The 19,375-nt window shown below is 47.7% G+C and overlaps 1 non-coding gene across 1 annotated transcript; it reads left to right on the plus strand.

Moving 5' to 3' along the window:
* Positions 1-15,500: 15,500 nt before the first annotated feature.
* TRNAL-CAG (transfer RNA leucine (anticodon CAG)) lies at positions 15,501-15,583 on the plus strand. The gene has a single exon. It is a non-coding gene; the product is annotated as a tRNA-Leu (tRNA).
* The last annotated feature ends 3,792 nt before the right edge of the window (positions 15,584-19,375 follow it).

Here is a 19,375-nt window from a genome sequence, read left to right on the forward strand (position 1 = left end):
AGGCCAACCCCTCTTGTGAAAACCAAAGAGGATAAACAAGGAATCAGACTTCCTAACCGAAGCCGTCCGGTCTACATAAATTCTAAGCGCCCGGACCACATCTAAGGAAGTCTCACCAGCTGAAAGATCAGGGGACTGAAAAGCTGGCACAACAAGTTCCTGATTAATATGGAACTTCGAGACCACTTTGGGCAAAAACTCAGGACGAGTGCGGAGCACCGCTCTGTCCTGGTGAAAAATCAGGAAAGGAGGGCGACAGGAAAGCGCCCCCAATTCAGACACCCTCCTGGCCGAAGCAATTGCCAGGAGAAAAACCGTCTTAAATGTCAGCCACTTGAGCTCCACCGCCTCAAGAGGCTCAAACGGAGGACCCTGCAGGACCCGTAGCACCACCGCCAAGTCCCAAGGAGCCACAGGAGGCACAAAGGGAGGCTGGATCCTGAGAACACCTTGGAAAAAGGTGTGAACGTCTGGTAGTATTGCAATCCGCCGTTGAAACCACACGGACAAGGCGGACACGTGAACCTTCAGAGATGCAAGGCGTAAGCCGAGATCCAATCCTGACTGAAGAAATTCCAAGATCCTAGAAACTCGGAACACCTGAGGATCATAAAGTCTGGACTCACACCACTGAAAGTAAGTGTGCCACACTCTGTGATAAATCCGTGCTGAAGCAGGCTTGCGTGCCCTGAGCATGGTACCAATAACCGAACTGGAGAAGCCCCGAGACCTCAAGACGGCTGTCTCAAGAGCCACGCCGTCAAAGACAGCCGACCCAGATCCGGGTAAAGGCAGGGCCCCTGAGACAACAGGTCCCGACGTTGAGGAAGAAGGTACGGAGCGTCGATGGAGAGGCTCCTGAGATCGGAGTACCAAGGACGTCTGGGCCACGCCGGAGCTACCAGCACGAGCATGCCGCCGTCCTGCTTGAATTTCCGCAGAACCTGAGGAAGCAGGGATATCGGAGGAAACAGATACGCCAGGTGAAAGGTCCATGTCACCGTCAGCGCGTCCACCAGACTTGCACCTGCGTCTCTTGTCCTTGACCCGTAAACGGGCAACTTGTGATTGTGACGGGAGGCCATCAAGTCCAGCTCCGGCAGTCCCCACCTGTCCACGAGTAGCTGAAACACCTCTGGGTGAAGCGACCATTCCCCGGGATGCACGTCGTGACGGCTGAGGAAGTCCGCCTCCCAATTGAGGACTCCGGGGATGAAGACCGCCGAGATCGCTGGAATGTGACCCTCCGCCCAAGACAGGATACGAGACACCTCCGACATCGCTGCCTGACTGCGAGTTCCGCCTTGGTGATTGATATACGCCACCGTGGTGGCGTTGTCGGACTGCACCTGTACCACCCTTCCGTGAAGAGCGGGGCCGGACGACTGCAGGGCCTTGTATACTGCCCGCAGTTCCAGGATGTTGATGGGGAGAAGTGCTTCTTCCGCTGACCAACGACCCTGAAGCGACAAAGAGCCGGTCACTGCCCCCCAACCCCGGAGACTGGCATCCGTCGTGAGCAGGACCCAGTCCGGGATCCAAAATGGGCGCCCCTCGACCAGATGAGCTGTCTGAAGCCACCAAGCCAAAGATAGCCGAACGTCCGGAGACAACACCAGCACCTGAGAGCGGATCCGGTGAGGTAACCCGTTCCATTCTGATAGAATCAGCCCCTGCAGGGGCCGGGAATGGAACTGGGCAAATTCCACCATGTCGAATGTCGACACCATGGACCCCAGAACTCTCATAGCCGAATGGACCGACAGGCGGCAACGGCTCAGGCAACTGCGTATCCGCAGCTGTAGGGAGGCGACCTTCTCCGGAGTCAGGAAGATCCTTTGCTGACGCGAATCCAGCAGGGCTCCCAAATGAACCATCCGCTGTGATGGAATCAGAGAGGACTTTTTCCAATTTATCAACCACCCGTGTGCTTGCAGGCAAGCGATCGTCAGGTGGAGATGTTGAAGCAGTACCTCCGGGGAGCTCGCCAGCAACAGGAGGTCGTCCAGGTACGGCAGCAGCCGTACATTCTGGTTCCGAAGATGTGCGGCCATGACCACCATAATCTTCGTGAACACCCTCGGTGCCGTGGAGAGACCAAAGGGTAGCGCCCGGAACTGAAAGTGGTGTTGAAGGATAGCGAACCTCAGATACCGCTGGTGTGAAGATGCTATCGGAACATGGAGGTAGGCGTCCTGGATGTCCAGGGACACCATGTAATCCCCCGGTTCCATCGCCAGAATGATGGAACGTAACGTTTCCATCCTGAACTTGGGAACTCTGAGGAATTTGTTCAGAGACTTCAAGTTGAGGATAGGGCGATGAGAACCATTGGGTTTCTGCACCAGAAACAGAGACGAATAATACCCCGTCCCTCGTTGTGATAGAGGAACGGGAACAATGACCCCTGCTTTCAGCAAGGACTCTATAGCCTCCTGAACCTGTAACGCCTTGGTCTTGTTCTGAGGACTTGTGCAGAAAAACTGGTGGGGTGGTCTGTGCCGAAAAGACAGGGCGTACCCCTGGGAGACCACTTCTCGAACCCAGGCATCCGTGGTGGTATTGTGCCAGCACTGGGCAAATAGAAGAAGTCGGCCTCCCACTCTGAGGTCCCCCAGAGGGAGGCCCGTCCCATCAGGCCGCAGGTTTATCTTCCTGCTTGGAAGAAGGGCGCCGAGCACTCCAGGCTTGCTTCTTGGGTTTACAGGCCGTCTTACTCGCAGACTGTCTCGGGATAGGACTGACCTTTCGCCTTACCCTGAACCCGAAAGGAACGAAAAGCCGAACTCCAAACCTTAGCAGGCAGTGCCGCCGAAGGGAGGAAGGCCGACTTGGATTTAGCCAGGGTGTCCACTATTTTGTCCAAGTCCGGACCAAATAGTAATTCCCCATTGAAAGGTAAGGCCTCCAGACCTTTCTTTGAATCAGAGTCCGCTCTCCAGGACCGCAACCATAAGGATCGGCGGGCAGACACCGCTGCAGCCGATATCCGCGAGGTCAGCAGACTAGCATCTAAAGAAGCTTCTCCAATGTAAGAAGCAGCGTCCCTCATTTGTCCCAACAACGCCCGCTGGACATCCGGAGCGTCGTCCGGGAAGGTATCTTCCAATGCATTGGCCCACCCCTCAATGGCCTTGGCCACCCAGGAAATGGCCATGGACGGTCGGGCCACCGCCGCCGGTGGAGTTTCCCATTTTTTATAATGTGCCTCAGGGAAGGGGTAATTAGAAGCCAACCGCTTCTGAGGAAGGAATCTCTTACTGGGCGCCTGCCAAGCTACCGCCATATGATCCGTCAACTGATCCGACAGGGGAAACACCGCAGAAGCCACCTTAGTTTTTTTGAAACTAGGAAACTTCGACTTAGGAACCGGTGCCTCATCCTCTATAAGAAGAATAGCTCGCACCGCCCTAACTAGTGCTCGCACATTAATGGACGACTTGGTATCCATTTCCTGGACCGAGGCGTCCGAGTCAGTGTCATCAGGGACCTCCCCATCATCTGAGGAACCCTCTGAGTCCGATACCTGAGCAGCCCGTGTCATGAGTGGGCGTTTTGAAATCCTAGAAGGCATGTCAGTCTGCAACATTGACTGAAAAGCCGAGGAAGCGGCCGCCAAATTTTGCACAGAGTTGGAGAGCACATCCACCCAGGGTGGAGGAGTCACCATAGGGGCCTGAAAAGGTACCACAGGCTGCTGCGGCACAGGGGAAGCCTGTATATACATAGGCAACCCCGCATAGGGACCCACCAACTGAGACCCAGGAGGACTCCGCAATAACTGCGGGACACCCGGGGAATGGGGGATGGTCGGCTGGGGCAACGCCCTAGTAGGGAGAGCAGTCGGGACCGACAGACGGTCCGCAATAGACACCAGCACTTGAGAAAACATCGCCCACGGTGGTTCCTGCGCCAGAGAAGGTCTGGATGGGCCAGGAGCCACCTGGCATCGACTACACAGGCCATCCTGTGACAAATCCTCCCTATCTACTCCTGCAGAACAGCGTCCGCAGGAGGCCAACACCGGAGCCACTGAGCGCTCAACCTCCTCGTCTGACATGACAGAATATATTATATATCTGGCACCAGGGTAGAAGTAAAACGCACTCACCGGTGTGCTGAACAACAGCCCACAATATGGCCTGAGTAGCACACAACTGTATGTGACGGACCTCACAAATACGTGATCTATATAAGTGAGGTCAGTAGAAACGCCCCTCCCCCACACACCTGTAGGGCTTGTAGGAGAAGTAAAGGGATAGGTATAAGCTGACAGTAAGTAGAAAATAAGCACAGACAGGCAGCACTAGCAAAAGTCACATACCATGCAGGAAGATATACTCACTGCACCTTTACACTACAATCAACCTGCCCAGATTCAGTGTCTGGGAGGGCTATAGTGCTGTGTACGCTGTCCTTAATCAGGGGAGAGGTACACAGGGGGACCGGTCCGCGTGCTCCCTGAAGATCTGCGCTGCCACTGTGAGAAAATGGCTGCTGGAGACCTCAGAGGAGGAGTGGCCGAGGAATCTGCAGCTCAGCGACGCCAGACTCCGTGTTGAAAGGCGCGCTGTGCTGAGGGGAGGAGCCGCTGACAGGGAAGGCTTCCTCCCCTGGCTAGCATATTAACCCCAGGGCTGCAGGCTTCCCGCTTGCCATATATCCCTGGTGGTCTAGTGGTCCCACGGGTTATTCCTCCTCAGAGGGGGAGCCCGCAGCCACCGCTAGCGGCCCCCGGTCTGTCCCCTAGGACTGGGGGCAAAGGACTGCATGTGCAGGCAATACCCGCGAGCCGCCGCTAATCGGCGACTCGCGGCTTACCTTGTCCCCGGCGACTCCGGCAGCAGTCCAGGGAGGAACCCAGAGTCCGGCTAGTACGGACTCTGGCCTCCCGCCGCGATCCCCAGTGCAGTACTGGCGTCGCGGCGCCAGCGGGGAAGGAGAGCGGCAGCGTGGGCGTCTGCATAGACAGCCCGTCGCTGCCACACTAGAGCCTCTGTTGTAAAATAAAAATCTAACAGGCTCTTTTTTTTTTTTTTTTTTAAATAAAAATAGAAAGCTTTTTGGGGGCTGCTCCTGCAGCCCCCCTGCGCAGGTGACCCGACTCCGGCCGGGCACCAACTCAAACTGAGGTGCTGTGGCCGGGGTATAGAGGAGGACGGACCCAAGTGCATCCTGGGAGCAGCTAAAGCTTTAACTGCGTGGTGCCCATGGATCCAGATCCAGCTATACCCCAAGGTCAACCCTGTGGACCCCCTATGGACCCTGAAGTAGAAATAATGATCTGTATATGTGGAGCTTACTAAAGTGTTACTGACAGGAGGATGGAATAACACAGACTTGATGCAGGATTCGATTATTCCCAAAATAAATTCCAGCCTACAGGCAAGTGTCTCGTCCACAGGGTACTGCTTGTTGTAGTGTGCCAGTTCCAATTAAGGGTCACAGAGAAACAAGCTATCCGTGCACACAATCAGCCTTTTTGAGAAAGTCACGTGGATCATGACTAAACAAGTTAAGGACCTCCACACATCACGGCAATAGCCAAGCGCTACCTACATTCTGACTGCAATTAGCCCATCGCTTCATTTGGAATCACTCTGCTCTTGCCCAGTTGGGCCGCAATTACCAGCATCGTATATGTACGGGCCATATCATTTACAATCCTATCATTAAGTCCGAGTTTCTGGGCCCTGCTAACGATCAAACGATGGACGATGCGCATGCACGTATGGTAGTTGATGACGAACTACCGTCGTCTGTGCATGCAGGCTGACCTGGTCGATATCGACTAGGTTAGCCTGTTTACTATAGGGACCTGCGATTCATTATAGTACTGGGGGTTCTGCTACATGTGCTGGATGTTCGATCCAGCACATGCAGAACGATCAGACAACAATCGGCTGATCGTTATCTGATCATTGCTGTCGTACTGTGTACACAGCAATAGTTTATCTAGAGACAGTAATTGATATATATGCGGAATCATACATACAGTAAATCTAATTCGCAGCATGATTTTTGGTTTCTGCAGTTTTATCTTTATTAGATTCACATATATTTTCTCCCAACAGCTCCTTAATCATGTATTGCTTTAATTGTATTCTTCACAGATCTCACAATATATATAGATATGCAGGTGTTATCCCTAATTGGTTATAATTGGTACGCAGATTTTTTCTCTCAATGCAATCTAACCAGACTACAGTATGAATGGAATTGGTATGATTTACCGTCGGCCGCATGGCAGGTGGTTCTAATCCTGACAGCAGCAGCCCAGCAGAGGTGAAAATCCCGATCATCCTTTTTAGTAAGTATTGCTAACCTAATTCCTCCCCCCTAACCCTCCCTTAGGGGTGCCTAACCCTAACCTCCCCCCCAAGTGCCTAAACCTAATCCCCCCTTCCCCGCAGCCTAAACCTGTCTCCCGGGGGGTGGAGGGGGTGCCTAACCCCCCCTTCCCCTAGCCTAAACCTATGTCCCCCCCGGGAGCCCCTAACCCAACCCTCCCCACCCCTGCGGCAGTCCGCACCCAGCTTACCTTCGGTCGGTATGCCGGGTGTAGGGCTCCCGGCGTAGGTCTAATGACAGGCGTCAGAATTTTGACGCCTGTCATTAGTACCTTGCCGGGATTACACATTCGGGAAGCTGGCGGTCGGGATTTCGTCCGTCGGCTTCCCGTATGAATGTTACAGACACATATTATGAAAAAATTTTGCCAGTCACATTGATACACAGGCTCCCACACCCTGAGGCATCCTGTCAGTGGATGAATAACAGTGAAATTCAAGTATTCTAATAGTAATTATGATTTGGTAACATCATATTTAACTAGACATGGAGTGCACATGGTGGGCGTGCCGACGCGCGTTTTGCTGTTAGCTTTTTCAAGGCCTGAGTGAGGGCGGAAGTGCGTTTCCATGCCCATAAAGTCCACCTAAAGAAGAAACTTGTCCCCTCGCAGGCTCCTCTATGTCCACATGGATACTAGTAGGGAATGACGTTGGACAGTAGCTGATGACATCAGGGACCTCTCCATGAAGAGCATCTAGACACTACCGTTTGTTAGACTCCGCATCTTGATCCTTAACCCTGCGTCGGGCACACCTCTGGGACTCCCAGGTTCGGGCGCAGTGTGCGCCTGTTATAAAATCATCATTAGCACCTAATTAACTCAATTCTAACGCTCTTAAAGTGATCAGTGACCTTCATTAGGATGTACAAAGAGAAAATATCTCGAAATTTCAGCCATTTCAGCAGAAAATCTGAAGCAAAAAAGAGAAAACACGAACATGAGTACAAGTTTGGGCGCAGTGTGCCTAAGAGGCCACCCTGGACAAACCTACATATATCCGCAAAATACCCACAACCTTTGTAATTTTCATTCATAAAATGAGCAAAATACACAAAATTGTGAGAAAATAAAAAGAAATACGTACCTTTAAAAGTCGGACGAGTACGGGCGCAATGAGCCTGAGAGGCCAGGAAGGCCACTACTGCACTCCACGCAGGCGGCGGGAAAACTGACTTCGAGATAAGAAGGTACTAGAACGGGCAGGCCCCTGCGCCCCCTTACAGCGGAGAGGTGAGCGAGAACAGCTTTGTGGCGCCTGTCAGGCCAGCTGTGCCCAACGCAGGGTTAAAGCACTAACGCTTCACTAGCGGAGGGATAAGCCCCGGAATGTAAAGCAACTAAAGGAATCTAAACATGGCCTATGGGCTACACTTCATTAAAATTGCCAGTAGATACCCTGCCAGCAATGGCTGCTGCGCATGCATAGTCTGTAGACCGCGCACAAGCAGGAGTGAAGAAAAGGTCTCCTCATTCTGAGCACCGTGCAGGGATGAGCTCCCGTTCGTTCGGAGCCCATTTTCCTGCTGGGGGCTATTTGATACAAGCTCGCAGCTGACAATGCAATCATGGGCACTTGTAACGCTCCCAGATCGCATCGCAAATGCAATTGGTGATAAATGTCCTCCTAAACGTTAGAAACCGAGCAACGAAAAGCTCCGATTTCTTTTAGCGCTTAGTAAGCGCTGATCACACTTCGCCAACGTGGCAAAACAGAGCACAGAGGCGCCATGGCTCGAAAAATTTAATTTCTCCACAGTTCTGTCTATTCCTACAGTCATTTCTGAGAAGCAGGGGGGTTAGTATCACTTTTTAAAGCAATAAACATTTGTCAAAATTACCATGGACACAAACACGTGAAGGAAATCTGAGGTAAATAACAGTTTCCCAGTCAGGCAGGCCGCAGGCCGGAGAGAGCTCGAATGGTTTTACCACAGGGCCGGCGGCAACGGGGAGAGGGGCGTGGCTAGGAAAAGAGCGGGCAAAACTCCCACCAATAGCTTCAGCGCGGGCGCCAAGGGCTCTGTCTGTGTGCACGTGGCGCGTGCTGCTGCTGCTGCTCTCTCGTGTCACCTGTCGTTGCCACGGAAACCGCAGCATGGGGGCGAAATATTTACCGCACACATACACACAATAACCGCCGCAGTCCCCGGGGCCCGGAGGGGACGTGAGCTCTTCAATGAGCGGTGAATAGGCAAATTAAATATTACCTTAGTAACGTAACTGTGGAACCATGAAGAGGAAAGAGCCGGGTGAAAGTTACCCTAGCGACAGGTGACGTCACCATGGGGATGACGTCAGTATATATAGCTATAGATCATGTATTTCACAACACATGACTGATTTACTTATTAAAATCAAGCTGGTTGCACCTAAAATTGGGCTGTTTAGCAGTATTTTTTTTTTTTTTTAAGTATAAAAAGTTTTTGTTTTGTTTTTTTCCTCTTTCATCTACACAATATTGGGCAGCAGTATATTGTTCTAGCAAGGAAAACATTTATGAGCTGGACAATAATTCACTGCCTGGTGTCATTATTTTTTTTCTTGTTTTCTTATACTACATGAGAATTAAATTTACACTGACTTACCTGTAACTATTTAATTGGTTACGGTAATTCTCGTATAAGAAACTGGTAACAACTAATAAATAGTTACTTTAGATCTTTTCCAGTTCTGGCAGTAGTACTAGGCAAGCCTAGCAGCTCCACACTGATGGCGGGTATACACTAAGCCATAGGTTGTCCAATCCAGCGGACCGGAGCGACTTATCAGTCACATCGGCCAGTGTGTACCCACTATGAGCGCTCCCCCACGTCTTCAGCAACATTGCTCGTCGGACCTGCATGCAAGTCCAACGGGCGATGTCTTTAGCCAGGGCCATGCTGCCGAATGCAGCATGGCTGCATTGTGTGTATACACGTGCTGATGACGGACCCCTGCCGGGTCCTGTCGCTAACGTGGTCAGTATGTACTAGACATCGCCTTAAGCCATGGAAGGCGAAGCAACGCAAAGAGACGGTAGGAGGTTGGCTAGCGCCCAATGGGGGTGTTTTTGGGGCACCCAGATATCACGCACCTGCCCCGATTTTCAGTATGCCCTTAAAGCTACATTGCCACCTAGGGAACTTTTTTTGTAAGGTGGCCCTTAGCCGTAGCTCTGGGTGGTGCTACAGGCCACCATTTGTCCACTCACAAGATGTAAACAAGACACTGCGATTTCTGATGTCTCTGCAACCTATTAAAGATGGTTCATAAATTTAATTTGCATTAAAGAACTGGTAGACCCACTGGATGAAATGACTCCATGTAACAGTCGTCAGGGCTGCTGTTAAGGGGTATGAACACCTTATAAAAAATGTTTCCTAGGAGTTGTACAGCTCTGAAAGGACAAACCATGGTCACCGGGATGGGTGTGGGGCGGGCACAGAGGACCTGAGCCCTGACCTGTCAGCAATGCCCCCGATGCTGAGAGCCCTAGTATTAACAATGGATTAAATACTGCCACACATTTGGCCATGGTCCCAGTATCTGTGCCCAAAAACTCATCTAGTAGCCCAGAGTCAAACTACCCTACAAATTTCTTGGTAATGGGTATAAGCGACTTTTGCTGAATTTACTTCCATGGTAGTTACTAACAGGGTTGGACTGGTCCGCATGCGATAGTGAACAAGTCTTATTACAGATGAAATGCGCGTCCAGTGGCCCATGAGGATATGGTCAGGCAGGTGCACACGCCGACCACCCTCCTTCCTCTGATCTCTACAATTGGTAACTGTATCATATTGCCGGACCTCCGTGTCTGCTTCTATGTGTTTTCTATTTAGATGAACATTGTCAGGTGATTGGGCTCAAATGTCATTATATCTAGGAGTCTTTATGTTGTCTTTGTGCGTTCTTATAACGTTCTGCCATACGCATTAGGGATGCTGTAGCTGATATATTGAGGTCAGCAGATGGTGTGAACATAGAGCAAGAGGGTATCCATTCAGAATATGGTACATTACCCTGAAACCTTAGGGACATAGTAGATATTCTCAGTCATTTTTCAGACTTACAATTTATCTACATCAGTTAAAGCATGAGTAGCATTACTAGATGACACTATGGAGAAATAAAATTTGCAACATCAGCAAATCGCTGCATATGTGGCTGGTTTTATCTAATAGATACAATTTCTGATATCTGTGACTCTTGTATGTATCTTTACAGTATATGCGGTTATATTATATATCCTGAATATATCCTATTGCATGTGAATGTGGTGAGAATGACACCAGATAAAAACACCATTATATGCTAATTGATACTATGTATGCATATCTTTAACTACAGAGTCTCAGTATAATTAAGGTGTACTGATTATATGAGTACACTGTCCAGTGGGAGAAATTCAGCTGAGAATTAAATGTGACTCCCTATCTACATTATTATTATTTCTGATGTCCCTATGCTTTATCACCCTTTATATTGTAGAGGATCTGTTAAGAACCTAACACGAGGGATTTCCCTGTCCATATAATTTACCTTGGTTCATGTAGGAAATCATCAGAAAACAATGATTCCTGTATATTGTTAGCTCATTTAAGATATTTTCGCCTTTTGCTTATTTACATCTTTTTGATTTTTACAAATTATTTTCCCTGTCTGATACGATGGGCCAAATGTAAACTCTCACATTGGTTGAGTTTTATCTTCAAAATGGGAAAACATCTGAATGAGATTTTAAATCGTGAGAGTTTTTTAAGTCTGAAAAAACATGCAAGTTCACTCTGTTACTTTGTTTTTGGACTCTATTACATTGGCAAAGTTTGAAAAGTGTCAGAAACTCTCACTTTTCTAAACTCTCACCCTATTACATTTGGCCCGATGACTTAGTATTTGCTGAGATTCAGCATCCCATGTGAATTATCAAGTCTTAGTATATATTTCAGGGCTACATATTTACTATTACCCTGTGTTTCTTATGACTTTTTTGGAGATATAATTTTAACCGATATATAATAAAAGTAAAATTTTACTATACATTTAATTTTACATAAGAGTTCCCCAGCAAAACAGCCTTCCTTCTCCTTTTTTCTATATTAACCTACTATTGGCTCTAGGGAGTACCACCAACTGGAGTGACAATTTCACCCGGAACTGGGTAATTATTAGTTTATACGTTGGTAATTAACATATGTTTATTAGAGTTATATTATTTCATTGCGGATATACAAACACCTTCCCTTTACAAACTGGTCCACAGGTCTACAGGGGAAATCCCTGGTGGGCTCCACTGCCTGAGGGCCCACTCCCTCTTTTAGTTGTCATGTTCCAGAAATTGTGAAACATACAACTGACAAACATTTCCCAGAAACAGGTGCAACTTTACCAGCAGTGTTTTGTTCTTGGAGTTTGTGAAGCATTTTAGACGTTTATGCAACTGCGGAAAGGTTATCTAATAAAATCAGCTAGTATTGACTAACATTTAAGAAGTGTCTAGTGCTGTAGCATCACATTGCCTAGACTTGTCTTACTTGAGTTTCTTGTCTAACGACCGGATGAGACTCTTATAATAGATCCAACTGAAATGTAAGGTTTTCTCACTGCAACATACTGTATATATATGTTGCAGTTTATATTTCTTAAATAGGCCTAATGGTGGGTACACATTAGACAATATTTTGGCTGATCCAACAGATCAGTCCGCTATATTGTCAAAATCGCCTGTGTACCCCGTATGTCGGGCCATGCACGCTCCCATTTGGTCGTCAGTCGTATTGTCAGGTCGGCCCTGCATGCAGCTCAATTTGAAAATGCGACTGACAACGTTATGTGCAGTATGATGCGGCATGGGCCGACACATTGGGCAGTCAGGCACTGGATCGTCTAATGTGTACTGGCTGCCTGATATGTCGGCCCGTCGCATGTGCAGTCGCCCGTCGCATCGCTGAATACACATATAGTTTAATGTGTACCCAGCTTAATGGTGCGTACACACTACACGATATGCTCCCTGAGCGATATCGTGTAGTGTTTCCCCGGCAGGCTGTGCTCAATGTCATTCATGACATTGAGCACAGCCGCTGAACGATATCATTAACGATATCATTCAGCGCCGGGCTCTCTCCCCCATTCCCCAACATGCAGCAACCTGACGAGATCATCAGGTTGGCCTGCATGTCAGGCTCAATGAACGATGATGACGAACGACCCGCGGGAACGCGCGTTGTCGTTATCGTTCATCGTTTTGGGTTTAAAAATGGACGATAAAGTGGACGACTGAACGATAGCGATATCGTTATCGTTCAGTCGTCCACTTTATCGCCCAGTGTGTACCCACCATAAGTGTCATCGTGTCATCACTAATATTTGGAGCATTAGTAATGTCACTTGTGTAACATGACTCATTGTGAAAGTGTTCCGTAATGGGATACAGAAATGTCACTGACACTTGGATATTGGAATCACCTTATACAGGTGACGTCTGTTGTTTCAGGTGTGCGTTGAAAGGAATAATGCAATTCCCACTTGCTGTGAAAGTAGCAGTTTATTATAAGCCACCATTGACTTCCGTAGCCTGTATAAAAGCACTCAGCCTGCAGCCTTATCCTTATGCTGTTACATGATCACAGAATGGTATCCATTCAGAATGTCAACACCATAATGTTGACAGGTTCTGAATGTCGACATGGACTTTAGGTCAATAACGGTAACCAATGTGTCGACATTCAAAAATGTCAACATGGTTAAAATCTTGCCATGTTCATAATGTCGACATTTAACATGTAGACACCATCATGTCAACATACTGGGGGTTTTTTTTGCATATTTTTAGGGTGAAGCTAAAATAAGCAAAAAAAAAATATGTTGACATTCTGGTGTTGACATATTAAGCGTCTACATTATGAACATGTTGACATTTTAACCATGTCAACCGTTTTGAATGTCGACATATTGGTTGTCGGCCATAAGTTCATGTCGACTTTCTGCCGACATTCAGAACTTGTCGACCTTCTGAATGTCGACTTTTCATAACACACCCCACAGAACTAATATATTTTCTATTAGAGGATAATTTATTTGACCTGTGACCTGTGGTGCCCTGTGCGATGGCACCGGCCGCACTACCCTAGCTACGGCCCTGAGTACAGACACTGGGTCTCATTCAGACCCGCTCGCAAGCGCTGAGCGCCCGCAAGCGGGTCGATGTTGAGGCCCTGCGCATGCGCAGGGACTGCATGTGCGCAAGCCCCAGAGCGAGAGAGAAATTCTCTCGCTCCGCGCTCATTACAAAAGGTGTGGCTGTCGATGGTGATCGACAGCTCGCACCGCTTTGTAGGCGGGGTCGGGGGTGGCTGGCCAAACGGGGGCGGCCCCACTGACATCACTCGTGATGTCAGTGGTGAGCTTCCGGCTTTATTAGAGCCAAAAAGCTCACTGGGGCTTGCGGCAGACGAGACCCTACCACAAGGGACTTGTCGCAAGCCCCGATGGTCACGATGGTTAAGATCATCGCGACCATCAACCTGGCCGCTCGCTAAAGCTGTGGGTGGTCACCCACAGCTTAGCGAGAGGCCGGCTCATTATAGAGAAGCGGCCGCCCTCATTCAGAGCGAGCGCTCGCATTTTGCGAGCAGCTCTGAAAGAGGTCCACTATGTAGTATTGCAGTGCAGCTCTGGCAGCCGCAAGGAAACTCCCCCTCCCTATGCAGCTTTTATTATTATTATTATTATCGTCCTTTATTTATATATAGCCACAAGTGTACCGCAGCGCCTTACACAGTACATAAACAAATAAGTGAACAAGAAACAAGTGACTTACAGTACAATGCAGTGCAGGACCGGGACAAGGTTTATACACGTTACTGTATTAGCAATCATAATACTGAAATAAGCAACATGGCGTAAGCAAACAAGTGTTATGTGCCCTAGTGGAAAGGGTATGGTTACCATCGATGGCAAAATAGAAAGTGGCCATAGATGGTATGTGGACAGTCGCGGGGGGAGGGGAGGGGTTAGGTTAGAGGCTCCAGGGGAGGACAGGGTTAGGCAAACCCCCGGGAGGGTTAGGCTAAGTGGGTGGGGGCCCATGTGCAGACTCAGACCTCTAGCGGTGCCACGGTGGGTGGGGGCCCATGTGCAGACTCAGACCTCTAGCGGTGCCACGGTGGGTGGTGCACATTCAAGCTTAGTGCCTGAATCTACTGCGCATGCGTGGGTCTCCGGGAAAATGCCGCCAACACCGTTTTCCTGGGGACAGCAGCACTGCGCATGCGCGAGTTTCTGCCGGCCCTGCAGAAACAGCCCTCTGAAAACAGCGGATAGGTAAGTATAAAGAGTATATGGGTGCACCACGTATAGATAAGTCCCCGTGCGATTGCATCTTTACTGCACATTTACCAGGCATTTCACGGAAAGTGTGATCTGTCAACAGAAGGCTCAATCCGTACGCACTAGTGATCTCTGTCCGTGTGCAGATATCTGACACGGGCGCATGCGTAAAAGCTGATTTGTTTGTTTAGCACATGTGCTGTGTGCTGAATTCTGAGACATCCGTGCGCATTGCGACTTGCGCGCGACTCTGAAACAGCCCCTCCCGCCCCATTTTTTTTGTAGGAATCATCCAAAAACATCTGTCTTCGCAGGTTTAATAAATACGCCCCTTAGCAGTCCTCAAATGCTATTATACTTCTGAACCTACTTATTATAATAACTATAACCACCCTTGTGACTATTTCAAGAAGAACAAAATAAATATATACACATGTGTGAAAGTAAGGCATAAAGCAGAGGGCTGGTCAGAGCCTCAGGTATGGCAGCATGCTCTGACAAACCAATGACATGAAGAATAGAACTTAGAATGCATCCTCAGGTTCCACTGTGACAATGAGCTCATATACATGTATAATTAGCACATCATACACGGTGCATAACTCAATAGCTACTAAAGCATTGTGTGTGCATTATAGTGTGAGCTGGCTGACACTACTTTAGGCTGCAGTATAGACACCACGCTGCAGCCTCTCCCCGAGCACATTACCAGCAGTGTCTATTTGTTATTATTACACGAGGTGCCAGTAAGCACTATGCAGCTATTGTGAGATAAATGTGGAGCAGACAGAACTAGCAGAGGCTAGAAGCTCCCTGTTCAGCACGTTCTCCTACAGTCAGGATGGCCGAGCGGTCTAAGGCGCTGCGTTCAGGTCGCAGTCTCCTCTGGAGGCGTGGGTTCGAATCCCACTTCTGACAAAATCTTTTTATCAGTGTTTGAGCTGCACATATTATTGGTATGTGTGATCCCATATTCAGTGTTACTGTTTTAGAGGTTACAGCGTTTGCTGTGACTGTGAGTACACATTATAGCACCTGTGCCACTGTTTAACAGTCATATGCAGCACAACCTATGTTCATTAAATGAGTATCCTATACTGTGCAAAGGGAATCTCGCAGAGTGCAGTGTGATATAGAAAGCGATCAGTGATGAGAAAATAGAGTGTGATGTCATTCATATGGTGCAGATATATAATAGCACATTCCAATCCTGATACACATAAAAAGGTGTCTGGCATCATCTTTAGCCTGTGTTGGTCTGCTAGAAATTATATGTTATTATGTGGCAGGCATATTACATTATATATATATATATACATATATATATATATATATATATATACACACACACACACACACACATATATGTACACATTAAAAAAGTTCATATATATATATATATATATAATATATATGTATATATATATATATATGTATATATATATATATATATATATATATATATATATGTATATATATATATATATATATATAGGTCGATATAGATAGATAGAGCCGTACCATTTGTAACGTGTTTTTTGATTGCCGGGAGGCAAGTACTGACGTGTCACTACTGTATGCATCTAGCTAATTTTATTAAGGCATGTAACAGTGCAGAAGGTGATGTTCTGGTCAACTATGTATTATGAAGTGATAACATAGTTATAGTATTGTATCCTTTATAAATTTATAAATTAACTTATACTGTACTATACTATACATATACTGTCCTGAGGAATATCATTGCTTTTATCCAAATTATCTCTGTAACTTGGCTGTTAGGCAGTTTTCTAAATAAATGGAGTCAGGCATTTTGTTCGTTGTTGGTAAGCTGACCTGGTACTGCTATATGTATGTGATATATTGAATATTCTTTTCTGATCAAAATACAATTGGGGGGGGGTTTCATATGTTATAGCATCCGCAGCTCCCGTCTAAATGGAATCAGTATGTAATATCGGCGGCTTTTTAGCTGCCGGTTCAAATCCCGACACGAGACACCCGACGCCGGCTGGTAAGTACCATAACCCTCCCCTCTGCCCCCCTAACACTTACCCTCCCTTAGAGGTGCCTAAGCCCCACCCAGGGATGCCTAAACCTAACCCCCCCCCCACCCGCACCCTAAACCTAACCCTCCAGGGGGGTACCTAACCATAACCCACCCCCGGGGGTGCCTAACCCTAACCTTCCCCCCCAAAACCTAACCAGAACCCTGCTACACTCCCTAAACCTAACCCTCCCCCCCCCGGGACTAACGCTAAGAACGCCCTGGACTTACCTCGTTCAGGCTGTCGTCCTTCGGCGTTCTGGCGTCGGAATTCAGATAAGTGCCCATTACTTATTCAGATTTCTGCTTGCTGCCTCCTGATTCTGCTCGCGCCTGGCTTTTAGGCGCCTTTCCTCTCACTTTAGACGGTAGAAGAGCCGCTTTATGTGGCTAATACCCTGCATTTTTGGTGCAAGATCCGCGATAGTGATGGGCGTCCAAAAATAATTGACCAGCTTTCGGTCACTTTAGACGGAATCCCCCCTTAGTGCAGGGGCGTATCTATAAAGGGCGCAAGGTGTGCGGTGCACACGGGCCCCCTGCACCCATATTACCTAAAACTTACCTCTCCAAGGTCCCGCATACTGATTTGTGATAATGTACCAGATTGATAACAACATTGCAACCATAATCCTGGGAATGCAGTATAATGTAACATATGCACAAGCTGGATCCTGACCCCCTAGAGAAGGGGGTAGGGCCCTCAGGCAGTGGAGCCCACCGGGGATTTCCCCTGTACTCCTGTGGGCCAGTCTATCCCTGGTAACACATTGATATACCCAAGCCAAAGCCATGTCACCAGCCAATGCTGACATCCACTAAATTCGGATCCTGAAAAATTAGCACTATTCCATGAAAATCAGAGTTGTTCGGCATCTGGTGATATTAATAATCTCCCTTTCAAAACCATTTAAAAGGGGCTGTTGGGCATGTGGTGTACGTAGCCACGCTCTGGTGGAAAGGCAACATAAGCCATGCAGAGTTGCAGGACTCCTCCGTTTTTCACTATCCTTCCATGTTTCTTCCTTTTTTTCTCAAGCTGCATCAAACAAACTTTATTTAGATCTCAGCACATTCTTCACAATGAAAACACCACAAAGTGCAGCATCAAAGGGATAATAATAGATACAAAATTGTCAAAAATCTCTCAGTTGTTACACTGTTTCTGATGTATTTGTTTTTCTGTGTCGCACAGTATATCACAACCATTTATTAGTGAAAAACACCCAAGAAAATTATGTTGACTTCCACCCAATGTGTCAGTCCCAGTACTGATTACCAGTGGGCTCACACTAATGTGATTATATTCAGGGTGTATATGTACTTTAGTGGATACATATTAATAGTCACAGCTTTCTAAGAAGATGGGGCACAATTTAGTAGATTATAAAGGAAGCACCGATTGTCAGAAATGTATTTGTAGATTAAATAAAAAACACAAAATGATATATCCATCAATATAATTACCGGCCGGCAAATTCATATATAAATAAAAATATACAATATAAAAATATTGCAAATATTAGCCTCAAACAATCAATTTATTAAAACGTCCTTGAGCAACAATATTAGTATTATTAGTTGTTATTTAGTTAGATTAATAGGTAGATTAATTTCCCAGACATAACAATCCTATTAGTAGGGCATTGTATAAAGTATTCCACTTTAGGAAACTTTTCAATAATTGCACACTCATGATCTGTTTAATTGTGGTTAGAATCTGCTCCAGATCAACCAATGAGTTCGGACAGTAACCCAGCTGGTGCCTGTAACTGTAACAATTTGGTCTCTAGGACCCCCTTTACGCATTTCTCCGCTTCCATACCTATTCGACGGCTTCCTTAGAAGGTAATGCCAATACCAAAACTTAATCACCTTTTATAGTGGCTCCGGTCCGCTATCGCATGCAAATGATCTGATTACTTGATGAAATATATTTTGAATTTATAACTTATTATGAAGTTCAAGTCAGCGGAGATACCAGAGCAACTAACATGCCGTATTGCAGAAGACTTTTTAAGCAAATGTATCCCCTCTATGTTCTAAAAATAACTTTCAGGGACAACGGTAGCACTAACTGCTGTCCCTGCGAGTTACATTCCCGGCGCATTGGAGAAGTTTTTCACATTGTCTAAAGACTCTTCCAGAGAATATGACACTGCGTATAGGCACAGTAGCCCTGATTCAGAGCCGGACGCTCTGACCAGAGCGCTCGCTCTGAATCAGGCCATCCTAGTTAAATTTGGAGCTGCCTTTTGGATGCTCGCATAGCTGTGGGTTACCACCCACAGCTTATGCGAGCGTCCATGATGATGGTCGCGATGGTCAAGATCATCGCGACCATCTGGCTTGCGACGAGACCCTGCGGTAGGGTCTCACTGCCGCAAGCCCTGGAGTGATTTTGGCTCTATCAGAGCCAAAATCATTCCCACTGACATCACTAGTGATGTCAGTGGGGCCAGACCCAGACGGTAGGCGTTCCCATGGGAACGCCTCCGTCTGGGCAGGCACGCCCACCAAAGGGGGTGTGCTGTCACTCACCATCGACAGCACGCCCCCTTTGTAGCGAGACCCCGAGCGACGGCTTCCCCGTCGCTCGCCGGGTCTCGTGCATGCGCACGACGGAGCAGCCTCCGTCGTGCGCATGCGCATTTGGGTAACAT

Source organism: Taudactylus pleione, unplaced genomic scaffold (genome assembly GCF_031769625.1).
Source record: "Taudactylus pleione unplaced genomic scaffold, aTauple2 ptg000434l, whole genome shotgun sequence".
NCBI lineage: Eukaryota > Metazoa > Chordata > Amphibia > Anura > Myobatrachidae > Taudactylus > Taudactylus pleione.